Below are 13,314 nucleotides of genomic sequence, written 5' to 3' on the forward strand. Positions count from 1 at the left end.
AGACTATGCCAGGACAGAGGCTGGAAATTCCCAGCCCTGATGAAGGTCATGGGATGAAGCCAGGACTGGTCACTGGTCTCTTACTGTCCTTCTGTGATAGTTACTCATTGCACAGCAGTGGGAGAAAACAAAGTTTCTTTCCCGTTTGAACGGCATTAATTGTACCTATCAAGTTTCCTTTGGTCTTGAACTCTGAGGAATGAAGCAAATTTTTTTTTTAGCCAGTCCCCAAAAGCCTCCAAGAGAATAAAAAGTGAATGGGATCTTCTGAGAAATATATTTTTTCTCTTTCTCCTGTGTCTTTGGGGAAATTCATGATTTGATGAGCTCCTTATCTGTGCATCTTTATTCTTATTCTCCTCAGAGCTGAAGTCAAACTTTCAAAAGCCTGGGTCAAAAGAATTGCAATAGCAGAGAAAGCAATCTGGCTGAAAATTAAGGAGTTAGAAAAATGTTTTTTTTATGCAGCCAGCTTCTACAAAGAGAAAGGCGAGTGCAATGCCTGTGCTGTGCCATTAATGTTCTCCTGACTTAATTTAGTCAGGAGTTGGGATGAGAGAGGAGTTCAGGTCTGAGGGTCCATAATGCTCTCTGAAGCTGTCTGACATGGCTGATGCTTGTCTTATGCCAGTAATGCTTTGAAGAATCTACTAAGAAATACTGATGAATAGAAATAGAATAGAATAGAATAGAATAGAATAGAATAGAATAGAATAGAATAGAATAGAATAGAATAGAATAGAATATATATTTTATAGAATATGTGAGTTACATTCATGGCCCAGTGTTGATCCAGGGCAGAACTGGACTGCTCCTCTCTTTACAGTCTGTGTTTGGTGAGGCTGGAAGCTCTGAGCAGAGAGTTAATGAGCCCTCATGAAAGAAGAGAGCTCCTGCTGCTTTGCAAAAAAATGTGCTCAGTCTCTCAGTGGAGCAGTCAAAATGAGTGTGGTTCCTACTCTGGGGGGTTGGTGACCAGGGACTTGACGTTACAGTGATGGCAAGGACTCATCTGTCATCTCAGATGGCGTCTGTGGGCAGACACTGACTATTAAAATTGGTTTCAACACATGAATTTTAGCTTATTAGCTAATGTCTGAATACATCAAGTAGTTAATGGTTGGGTGTGAATCTGTTTTTAATGCTTTGTATTAAGCAACAACTTAAAACTTGTGAATTAAGATGTCTGGGGAGCAAAACTAAATCAAAAAATAATTACAGCAAGTTAGACCTTCTTAAGAGATGGGAAGAATCTCAAACCAAAACCAGGTTATTAAAGGATGCATCATAAGACTGGGGGTAATAGGGTCATACATTATGCCAGGCTCCTTTCAAGTGTTTGCCATTGCCCATGTCATGTATCCTTTGGAGCAGCATGCAGGTAAAAAATGCATCATATCTGGAATGTGTAAGTCATAGATGAGGAATAACAGCTATGAACAATCTCATTCAGCTGGGCATAATTTTCAGATTATGTTGTTGTTACTCAGCATCACAAGACATTTATGACCAGGAGAACAAAAATGAAAATATGGACTTGGAACACAAAACTGTTCATCATGCCAAATGCAAGTTGCTTGTATTTTTGATTTTTTTCTAGAGAGCAAACCTTGCATTCCTGCCTGGATGCTTTGGGGTTTCTGTGCAGGAAGCAGGCATCTTGATGCAGCTCAGAGAACTGCAGGGAAAACATCTTCAAAGAGAAATCTTCCAGTCCTATTGTCAAAGGGAATATCTAAAAATATCTAGGATCCAAATGGAGAAACCATAAACCCCAAAATGACTGGTTGTTTGGGAATGCCCCTCAGTGGATGGGTTGCTCCTCTGGAAGAGGAATGAAGCCAGGAACTGGCCTTGAGTTAGTGAGCTAAGAGATGATGGGATTTGGGTGGGACATGTCTCTGTTTTGCTCTAATAGTCCTGTTTCATCTGCAGAGCATTTTTTCGTCCTCTAAAAGGCAGCACTTAATGCTCCCAGCTTTTTTCATTACACAAAATAATTTTCCAGACTCATCCTCTGTGATTTCCAAGGGGTGCAGTAAAACTGTATGCCAAGCCCAATTTAGATAAGAACTATTATCTCTGGGGTTTTCTAGCTGATGTGCTTGGTAAGATACTTAAATTGCACCTGTGGGCTTATTATCCAGCCACACCACAAACCTCACTGTGGGCCTGAGATGAAGCTGCATGAAAAGGATTGTTATTTCACCCTTATACCATTATGTATGAGTCTGTTCTGTAAGTCAGTGCTTGATTTGGCACAAATGATCAGCTCTGATTAGAGCTGAAGATGTAGAAGGAAGAGCAAAGTTACCTCTGTATCTTGATTTACCTACTACCTGTGTCTCCCTATAAAACATTACAGTCTTACCAGGCAGTGCAGGGAAGAGCTGCACTAAGATAATGAGGAGTTTTCTGAGAAATGCAGCTCATTCATTAGAACTTCATTCATTGCACTGTCATAGCAAAAGATGCAAGAAAACTTTCAGTTATTAGTTCAAATAAAATCAGTCCAGCTTGGGAATAAAATAAATCAACCTCAGGCCTCAGGCATACGACAAACAACAATTCCAGTTGAGACCTCCATTTCTTTCTGATGAGACTGTCAAACATTATTAAAAAATCATGAACACAATTTTTTTTCTGTAAACAAAGAATACTTCATTATAATATCTGCCAGCTGATCTTCTATGCCAGCATATATCAGCAATGAAAATTAAATGTCTTTCCTTGAAAAATGAAACAGAAAATAAACTTAACCAAATGTAGGGTTTTTACATACTTAGAAAGTCCTGGTTATATTGCCTGTATATTTATTCTGTTGCAACAATCTTTTTAAATCAAAATAAATCTCCATCTCTCTTTTCTGTTGAAGAAAAAAAAGCTCTACTCCAGTAAAACTGAGCTCAATTATAACAGTTCATTATAGCAAACAAAAAACCCCGTTCCCCAGAGAAAAATAATATTAAAAACTGCGAGTTGTTTGCTGGTTTATGACCAACTGTCTGTGGATGGCTCAGTACTGAACAAATTTCTTTTAATTTTTGCTCATGTTGGAATTATCTGTCCTTTACTAAAATAACTTTTAGATCTCTACCACAAGTTGAAAGACCAGAAAACAAACCCTGGTCTCAGCCTTGTTATTGTAATACAATGTTTTTAAGGCTTTTGATCTTTTAGTTTTTTAGTGACCTGCAACTTTTTTCCACACTTGAAAATGTAAGTGATGCTCATTAACTATTTAGTGCTGCTAAATATTTCAGTGTAATGAAAACACAATGTCCAGAAAATCTGAGTTCTATCTCAGTTAGTGTGAGCCTGTCTGCTCCACAGTAGCCATTCCAATGTGACTGATGGAAATCCTCATGGGAATCCCTTCATGGACTTTCCCATTCACCATTCAGCTAAAAAGAGAATCAGGGCTTGTTCTGACCTTTCCTGAGGAGCCTTTCCCATTGATAACAACAAATTTTATTTCTTTCTGCTACTCATCCCACACTGATTGATTTTTTTTCACCATCTGCCAGGGAAAAGAAAATGAATTCCTCTCAATGAGTCCCATTGTCTAGGATAAACTGAAGACATAGCACAGACTTAAGGGCATCCCAAAATCTGTTTCCACGTCCTATCATAAATGTTTATCGAGAGAAAGCCTTCAAAGGCTGGAAGAGGACTTTCCCCTGCCATAGCATCAGTGCACAGGAGTGGTCCTGAAACTCCATAAGTGCTGCAGCTCTCATCCATCTCTCTTTTATCAGGATAGCCCAGATCATCAAACCTGAGGCTTCCAGCAGTACCAGTGCCAGGGGTTCAGTGCTGGACCTCACAGGGGCCAGAGGAGGAGCAAGCCCTGGCATCTGGCTGTGTGGGAGCCAAACTTCATTCCCTCTCCACCAGGAGAGTCAGGCTCCATCCCTCCACACTGTGCCTCAGTGTGCTCACACCTTCACACTGTGCCTCACACTCACCCACTCACTCTTCAGTGGGTTAACACTGACATTCCTCTTGGAAACAACGTGTTCTCCAGAAGCTCAGGACTGGGATGCGTGGCTGTTTACAAATACCAACATGCTGAATGCTTTTCCTGCATTGCAAAGGAACATTTTCCAACCCTGCAATGGAACGCTGCATTTTACCTAGCAGCTTTGTCTGGGTAGATTTTGTAGTGGCTCCAAAAGTTCCTTACAAAGTACCACAAAACTTCTGCTGTTGCAATTCCACCTCAGTGCTAAATTTGGAGAAGAGTGATCCCCTTGCACAGAGTATGAAGTGAGCCCCAGGCACTGGTGGAAGTTGACTCCAGATGGATCCAGGATACTTCAGGAAAGCTTTTTCTCAGTGTCACCCTGTTAGCAGTGCCTGGGGGCACAGCCATACTCAGGGTTTGCAAAGACACAAAAGATTTTAGTACAGTGTTGTGTGGACCTGCACAGGGTGGAATCAATGACATTTGCTGCAGCCTTTTCTCCTCTTTCCTTTACACTGCAGCTTTCTGGAGCATCACATCAGAGGTGCTCACCACACAAGCTGGCTGATAAATGACAGCTGATATATATGATATCCACACTGATTGAAGCTAAATTTCTCCAGAAAAATGGAAATAGATTTGTAAGTTTCTTTTTTTCTTCCAGGCATTTATGCTTATTTCCTTAGGTTTTAAGTGCATGCTGTCTTAATTGCAACTAGCAGAAGTGGGGAATTAGGCAAACAAGTAAGATGCATACAGATGCAACAGATAATTTTCTGTTTTCAGTGCATTGCTCTACTCACAGTGTATTTTAGGAAGTCTTTAAAAATATTTTCCATTTTCTTCTAAGAGTTCCCACCACTTTTAAAAAGGAATACAAGCAAATTAAGAAACCTCAGGCTATATTGCAGAAAAATTCCTTGTATAAAATGGTTTATAAAAAGAAGTTGTATGATAATATGGGTTGGAGGGGAGGAGAAAAGAAAGATGAGAAAACAGAAGTGTTGGAAAACTAGAAAATATTAAACAAAGGCACAATTTTTAGCAAGTGAATGCACAAAGCATGAAAGATCTGGTTGCTAGGAATTTTTGGAAGGAAGACACTTGTTCATACAATACCTCAGGTGGCAACTCACCTACTCCCTCACCTCCCTATTCATGTGAATAGCTGAGAAAACCTACAAAGGAGAGCAAATTCAGCAGTTGGAGACTCTGCAGCACATCAGCCTTTTCCACCACTGACCTAACCTATAAGTCTGGGAATTGTTAGTGTAGCATTCTAGATAGCTAATCCTAACTCCTGTGGTTTGGAGAACCAGGGGAATTAAGTGTACTGCTTTCATGAAGAGTTTATGTGCTTCAGCCTGTGCATCTGAAGATTATTTATAGATTTAAGTCCAAGAAAGCTGTTTAGTCTGGGAGAAGATGGAAACCAATGAACAACAAAACAGTGATCGAGACATGATACCTGGGTTAAACAACTTCAAGGGAGTTAAAATAACAATAATTCAATAATCAGTTGGGGAAGTGCTGTTTTCCAGGCCCCAGGCAGTTACACAGCTGGCTTGCCAAGTCTGAGAGCCTGGAGAGAAAAAAAAAAAAAAAAGAATTTTAAAAGGATTGTGTTGGAACAAGAAAGGGAGGAGTGAGTTGTGAGCAGCTTCCTGGGAATGAGGGTGAGAGTCTGAGAAAGGAAAGGAATGCAGCTGAGCCCAAAGATGCAGATAACTGAACAGACAGGGAAAATGGGGGCAGAGAACTTAACCTCAGCAGCAGGTAAATCCCAGCACACCTGGGCACACAGGAACCAGAAATACCTGATCACCACGGGGATTGGCACTGATAGCCAGGGATGGAGTTTCAGTGGAAGAGGGCAAACTAAAACTGGACTTTGGAGCTGAAATTCCCTTGTAGTTTAGAATTCACGTTTTTGTGCTAATATTTCACTGAACTAGTCAGACTGCTCTTTCAACATGGTGGAGAAATTATCTACTGAAAAGGATCTGTAGAGTGCTACATCTCTGTTCATGAAGGAATGTTCATCAACCACCACGTGTTGGCTGAGGTTCAGTAATAACTGGTGTTTCTATCCATTATTGCAAAAACAAAAGTCTTCAAGTTATGCTTAAAATAAGTAAAATAATTTATTTTGTTTAAATTCTCTAGGAAGTGAGGGCCTCTAAGTTGAACTTTTCTGGATAATGTATTTTGTTTGAACATGATTGTGACACACTGTTTTCTCCTCCCTTTTTCCTCTTTTTCTTTCCTTCCTCTAACACTGCTCCTCTGCCATACAGGCCAAGACAGGCCAGACTCAGCCCTTTGGTAAATTGTGATTATCCACATGCAGCACTTCCCTGCAGTCAGTGCCATGTCTCCAAATTCATCTCCTGGCAATTATATCCAGAAACAATAAGGTTTTCTACTGAAAACAAAAGCTTGTTGAGACAACAGCATGTAAGTACAAGCACTGTCTGTGTGGGATGAGAGTTTATGTTTGGAATGACTCTTTTATCTTTGAAGCCTTGAAAACCTTAATAAATATTTTGGAAGCTGTTTCCCTGACTGGGGTTTGTTTTGGATATTTTTGAAGCCCCATCGTGCCTGCCTCCTACCTCATCCCACAGATTTGTGTTGTCTGCTATTGCTTGTCAGCCAAGCTTCAGGCTCCATGGATTGTCATTATCTTCATGTTTCAATGAGCTGGCCACTACATGCTACAAAAATATTTGCTATAAAACAATAATAACAGCTCATCCAAGTGGTATTCACTTAAGTATTGAGTTATTGCTTTTGAATTTGGAATTTCTTGTTCAGACCTTCAGGAAAATATTACGTTTTCTGAGAGGAAATTCCTCTGCAGTAAACAGTCAGAGCCCACAGCAGAACAGGGACTACTGGACAGTGACTTCCACGTGATGCTGCTAAACTGTGTCAAATGACCAACATTTTATACTGAATATTTGATGAATATTGGAATAAACATTGTATTTTTATGGGTGCATAAAATCCTGCTGGTGGACCTTGCCAATAGCCCAGTTTGCTGTGTGGCTGCCCACAGGCCCTCATGGTGTAGCTGAGTCCGTCCCCCCTCTCCCCCATGACATGGATGTTGTTTTAGAGCCAAACACCTGCCCCACTTTGTGCCAGTCTGGTTTTCATGTGTCCACTCACAGATTAATGTTAGCATGGAATATTGAAGGCAGTGCAGGAGCTTGGGTTTTTCCATCTCTGCAGAGAACTAGTTTAATGTTTCCACTCAAGATAAAACTATGCAGCTCGTGCAGAAGGGGATTATAAAGTCTATCAGAAATCCTGTGGCACTGAGTTTTCAGAGCAATTCATTATCCTTGTTCATCTGTCTCCTCAGAATTAACATCCACCTGAGCAACTCTCTGCATCTTGGCTATGGGCCAAGCACGTTCTCAGCCCAAGGCAGGGAAAAGGAAGGCTCCAAGACTGCTCCCAAGAAACTGCCATGGCAGTGGAGGCATTGACAGCCTCCTGAAAGCCAGGGGAAGGCCAGGACTTAAATCATCACCGATTTACAGCTTTGATTTGTTACTCAACAGGATCCTCGCTGGAAGAAACATGGGCTTGGAAAAAGTGAGCCTTGAAGCGGGACAGAACAAAAGAAATGGGATTAATGGTTGTGTCTGTGCACAGTACCCAGAGAGAGCCCTCTGTGACACCTGCCCAGTGTGTGCAGCGAGTGGGGAGGGCTGGGGAGTCACCTGTGACTTGGGCACTTTAATGCTCCAATGCCCTGCAGCAGCCAAGAGGCTCAGGGACCTTTGCCCACCAAGACAGAGATTTGTGTAGGGGCTGCAAACACAGGAATGCCCTCTGCAGCACCAGTGGGTGTCACTTCAAGGGTGTGGGAGCTGGGAACAGCACATCTGGCTTCAGGGCAGCTCATTGTGTTCTATCAACAGTGATTTTTTCAGGATTGCTGCTGCACTTTTGCTTTGGCTCCAGCTCTTTAACCTTTCCCATGTATCCTCTTGCTTTTTTCCTACTCTTATTCAGCATAACAGGACCAAGCATTGTGTTTCATTTTCAAATGCAATGAATTGTTCAAACTCACCACTTTCTTCCTTGGGAAAAAAGGAATTACAAATAAATTATGAAACATTCTTAATCGTCAAAAATGCTCAGCATCCCTGACTAATGTCATTAGGAATCTTCCCATTGACACTGGTATCATTTATAGCTGGATAAAGGACAGGAAGTTGTGCATTATGGTTAAATATACATTTTTTTTAAATCTGTGCCTTGTTGAAAAGTGACATAGAACATAGTAGACAAAGGTTAAATAATTATCTGAATAGATAAAATAATGGTAATATGGTTAAATAGGTAGGATGAGTTATCAGGAACTTCAAAACACCTTGCTGAAGGTATTTAGAACTCTCAATCCACTCAAAGTTTGAATTTTAGATTTTGGCAAGAGGAACAATGTACTGTCCAGGAGACAGCACATGATCAGAACAGTCTACTTTTATGTCTCTTTGCTCACTAAACATAGCACCTTGATATATATGAAACAAACATTTCTTCACTTTGATCTCTAATTTTGCTGCAGAGAGAAGGCTGTCCTGTGGAAGGCTGCTCCCATGAAATTCTGAAATATCTTTTCACACAGTTATCTAATAATACACACAGTCACTGAATAGCAAGGTAAAATTGTATTTGCTCTGTCTCCTGACAGTCATTCTCAAAGAAGGTACTCCGAGAAAGCAATTGCTTTCATCCACTTACACTATTTTGACAATCTGGCTCCCTGTTTTATCCCCCAGATTGGTCCAACATGATCCACAGGATAGAAACACAATGTCTCTGTATCTGTCCCTGCCTTTCCCTCTCCCAGCACATATTTCAGTAATCTTGTGTGATAAGTAAATAAATCTAACAACATGTATTATTACTTCTTGCTGTTCTGTGTCTGCTATCCAACATTACTTCATAACCCACTGAGTTTATTAGGGGATTTTTTGAAGGCATTTCTGGAAATGCTGGTCAGATGTAATTCTGCTGGGTTGAAAAAAAATACTTTTTGTCTTTGTGCAGTTGCATGTCAAAGCCAAATTCACGTCTGGGTAGACATTTCTTTCCAGATAAGACAGTGATACAACAATATCACTGTCTGTGCATTCCTCAAATTTAGGGATCAAGCTCTTACAAACAGGCTGATATTTGTCTCCAAGAGGCATATGAGAGGTGACACCACCAATGCTGGAATTTATTTTTGTGGATCCAAAACTCCTTTTCATTACAAATATGGATTAGTGATCAGTGAGAAATCTTTGCACTGGGATTGTATTTACCCTTGAATTGTAGTTCTTTTATTTATCTTGTATTCATCCTTTGTACCAAGGGTACAAAAATTGATGTAATGTTATCTTTGGGTAATTTGGTTTCCTCAGAACTCCTGGAGGTCCAAAGGAACTGATCCTGCAGGTTTCCCTGTTCACACCAGTGAGGGACTTGGAGTCTGTCCAGCGCTTCCATGAACTCCGAGTGCATCCTGCTGCTGCCCACAGGTGAGTGTCAGCTTTGGGAGAGCCACACCCCAGCCTGTCATGGTACAGTTTGGCATACCATCCTTACATTTTATTTTTAATGAAAGAATTTCATGGCATGGGATCCTGCAAGCACTCGTGCTAACCTGCTCTAAAACTGGTCTATGAACTCTTTTTAGCTAGCCCTTTAAAATGACAAATCTATGCAATTTTCTGGGACCTGATTCTTCTACTTCAGCATTTACACCTTGTGTTCAAGTAATAGCTCCATTGCAGTGCTCAGCTGATGGACTAAAACCTGCAACTGAAAGCAGTATCAGGGCATTAATTTACATCTGTATGACACTTGTATAATTTAAATAACCTTCCATGACCTTTGTGTGAATGCTAGTGTTCATGTAATTACCAACAAAAATTATCTTGACCATAAACTGAGTGAACTGTGTATAAATCCTTAATGTCAGGCATAGGATTCTGAAATGTAAGTTATATATAGAAGGAATATAACATGCAGAAGAAATTACTCTTGCCAGAAAAAAGATTGATTCAATGAGTTCTATTGAGCTTTTAATTTATAACAAACTTGCCTAATCTCAGTTTCTTTAGCTTCTGTTAAAATATTAAATAACATTATTATATCAAATACATCCCCTGTGACATTAAAGGAAATGGAAAGCTTAGGCACACATTAATTGCATTCTAAAATGTGACACAGACCTTAATAAACCTAATTTAAAGAACCTGAGAACAATGACATTTATGCTTTAATTAGACCAAATGAAAGCTGTGCTGCACACCTTTACATAAACAATTTTTCTCATGGGACTTGGCCTTTCTGGCAAGGTGCACATTTCCCTGCAGCGTGCCACGTGTCAGTCTTCATCCAGAGGCAAAACTTGCTTCCTGCAGATGGAAACTGCCAAACCAGAACCCAGCAACAACAAGGATTACGAGAACCAAGCAGACACTATAGTTGGCTTTGAAGCAAAGCTTTCTCAAAACCAGACTGGACTATCCCAGGAAAATGAAGTTATCTCCTTTTAAGGAGAGCACATTAAAATGGCCAGATATGCACCAAACCCAACAATAACAGTTTAAGATGATAAATGTCTTTTTAATGATCCCTATCACTCTGGTATTCTAATCACAGCACATATGTTTAAAATGGAAAACATCCAAATCTGAAAAAAAACATTTGACATGAGATTAAAAAAAAATCCCAAACCAGATAGATTAATAGATCTAATTTACTTTAGAGGTATTCACAAACTATTACAAAAACCATATTGGTCATAAGACTCTAAGTTGGTACCATATGCATCTCACAGGTTCTGTGTTATGTTCCTTATGCTGGCAAACTGACTAATGAGTTCAAGACTGTTCCCCAGACAAGAACATGACAATTTTTGTGCTGTGCATTAGAGCACTTTGTGCTTTGCAGCAGAAGGAAACATAAATTTTGTGGAAGAATTTAGATGTTCTTTCCCAATCTGCTCTGTTAAAAAGGAAATTGTGCAGCAGCTTAACATATATTTAAAACTGAGAATCTCACTGAATGCAGATGGATGAGGTAATATATACACTGCACTTGTATTTACTTTCATTTTACTTTTTTAATCTTTTACTGTTATTTCCACAATTTCATTATTGTTCAGGCCTCCATATTGATAATTTCTGTCAACTCTGTGTCTGTTGTCTCAGGAATTTTTGCTGTTTCTCTGCCATGAGACAGAGTTTGGAGGCACTCGGGACCATTGGACAAGCAGAGCAGCCAGGTAAACCTGTTGAAAATAACAGCAATTTAATTGCTTACTCTGAAACCTAATGGCCCTAATTAAAAATGTCAATACTGTCAAAAATTCAATAACAATATCAATTCCAAATGCAGGCATTTGGAAAGATAGCCGAAGTATTATTCTCAAAAAGATGATCATAAAATAAAATTGCAGTTCCTCAGGGCATTGTATCATCTTTAGGCCTTCCCTCAGTATCAGTTTAAAACCCCTGACTTTTAGGTGAGGGGCTGGTGTGGCAGCAATGTATTCAAGTCCAGAAAGCTGTCATGACTTGCTTCATTTAACAGGATGGAAATTATTTGATGCTGACTTTTGAAATTAATGATTTCCATAGGACTGAAATAAAACTTTTAAGCAAAAAATTCTTCCACCTTTTTGCAAAAACTTTTTTTGGGAGAAAAAAAAAAAAAGAAAAAAAAAGAAGGCACCGTGTTACAAAGGAGTACTTTGATGAAAGTGCAGATTCTGGAAAAAGCTGTTGCATTGAAGAAATGTCATCAACCTCTATCTTGGGGCTCATTCAGGCAATTTAATGAATACAAAAGCTAACACTTGTAATCAAGAAGGACTAGCGATACATTTTTTTAAAGGGAAATTAATTTTGGAAAACACTAGAACTCTAACACCATAGGATGTCTGTGGCATCATGCCAAGTACTTGATATTAGCTGTTAATTGGCACTAAAATTCTCATTCTTTATGTGAGCATGTATGCCTGAAAGTGATGAACCCAGGGCAGCTCTATGCAGGACTGGATGCTAAAGGAGTCTCTTAAAACCATTCCTACAAATGGTCACACCTCGACAGCAAGAGGCACATGTCTCACATCCAAATCCTGGTAGAACAGAAGCTCAGAGTTCATTAATCTTAGACTGTAACAGCCCCAAGCATTAGCAGAAAGCCCAGGTGGGTAGAGAAGTGCTCCTGTGCTCCTTGGGATGAAAATGATGATGATGAGCTATGCGAGGGATGTCAGGTGATTTGGTAGCAAAGCTCCAACCTCATGTGATCCCGCGGTGAGGGAAAGGCAGGAATTTTCTGGGTATTATTTCTGCTTCCTGGCAGTGAAGACAGGAATAAATGAGCAGTTACTGATGAGCTGTCTTCTATTTAAATCCTCTGGCATGACCCACAGCATCACACTTAAGAATTTAAAACCACCAAATCACGCCTTTGAATTGTGGGTACCTAAACTTTCATTTGACTGTGGCAGAGTTTTGTTTCTGAAGATACTATACAGAAAACCAGAAAATTTAAAGTTTATCTGTAGATAAAAATGTGGGGTACATATACTGTAAGTGCCAGAAAACACATTGGCATTTTAAGAAATTCTTTTTCTTCCCTGTTACCTCCATGGTGTTATAGCACAGCTCAGCAGAGTTGGCTTTGCATGTGAAACTTTGTGTTCCAAAAGATGCTTAGATGATTAGTAATACAACATGACCTTGAATTCCATCACCCACAGACTGGTAATCACCCAGCTTATTTCTATTTTGCTATTGCTCTGGGCAGGAGAAAATAGAAGGATTTGCCTTCCTTGTGAATACCTTAACAGCAGGGCTAATCTGATTCCATATGGTAGTAATAGAAGTTCATTTCTTTATTTAAAAGTATTTGAAAAATGTCTGAGAACAGCACTTGATATTAGTCATGGTAGTATGAAAACATAATGTCAATATTTTTTCCATGGGAAATACTGCAAGAAAAGATGCATTTTGCAGATTCTGGTCTTCAGGACACATTCCTATTATTCAGTCTTACCCCTGTGCTCAGGGGTAAGGCAGTGAGAGGCACAACAAATATCTCAAACACATACTGAAGAACGTGTTCACTGGGAATGAGACACAGAGTATTCAATCCTATTTTTAAAGGCTGTCTTTCATTTCAGGAGGAGATTCTCAAAGACCTGATTTGCTCAAGCCTTTTGAAGATCATAAATTCAGTAAGGTGTCTGAGGGTCAATAGGGGAATGCAGAACTTACCCAATCCACATTTTGGCATTGGAAAATGTCTAAATTAACTTTCTCATT

General features: G+C 39.7%; 1 long non-coding RNA gene across 1 annotated transcript; it reads left to right on the forward strand.

The window, feature by feature from the left end:
- The first annotated feature begins 6,264 nt into the window (after positions 1-6,264).
- LOC147650683 (uncharacterized) lies at positions 6,265-8,278 on the forward strand. Its single transcript, XR_015275787.1, has 2 exons — positions 6,265-6,424; positions 7,338-8,278. It is a non-coding gene; the product is annotated as an uncharacterized LOC147650683 (long non-coding RNA).
- Positions 8,279-13,314: the final 5,036 nt, after the last annotated feature.

Source organism: Cyanistes caeruleus, chromosome 13, assembly GCF_971803275.1.
Source record: "Cyanistes caeruleus chromosome 13, bCyaCae1.hap1.1, whole genome shotgun sequence".
NCBI lineage: Eukaryota > Metazoa > Chordata > Aves > Passeriformes > Paridae > Cyanistes > Cyanistes caeruleus.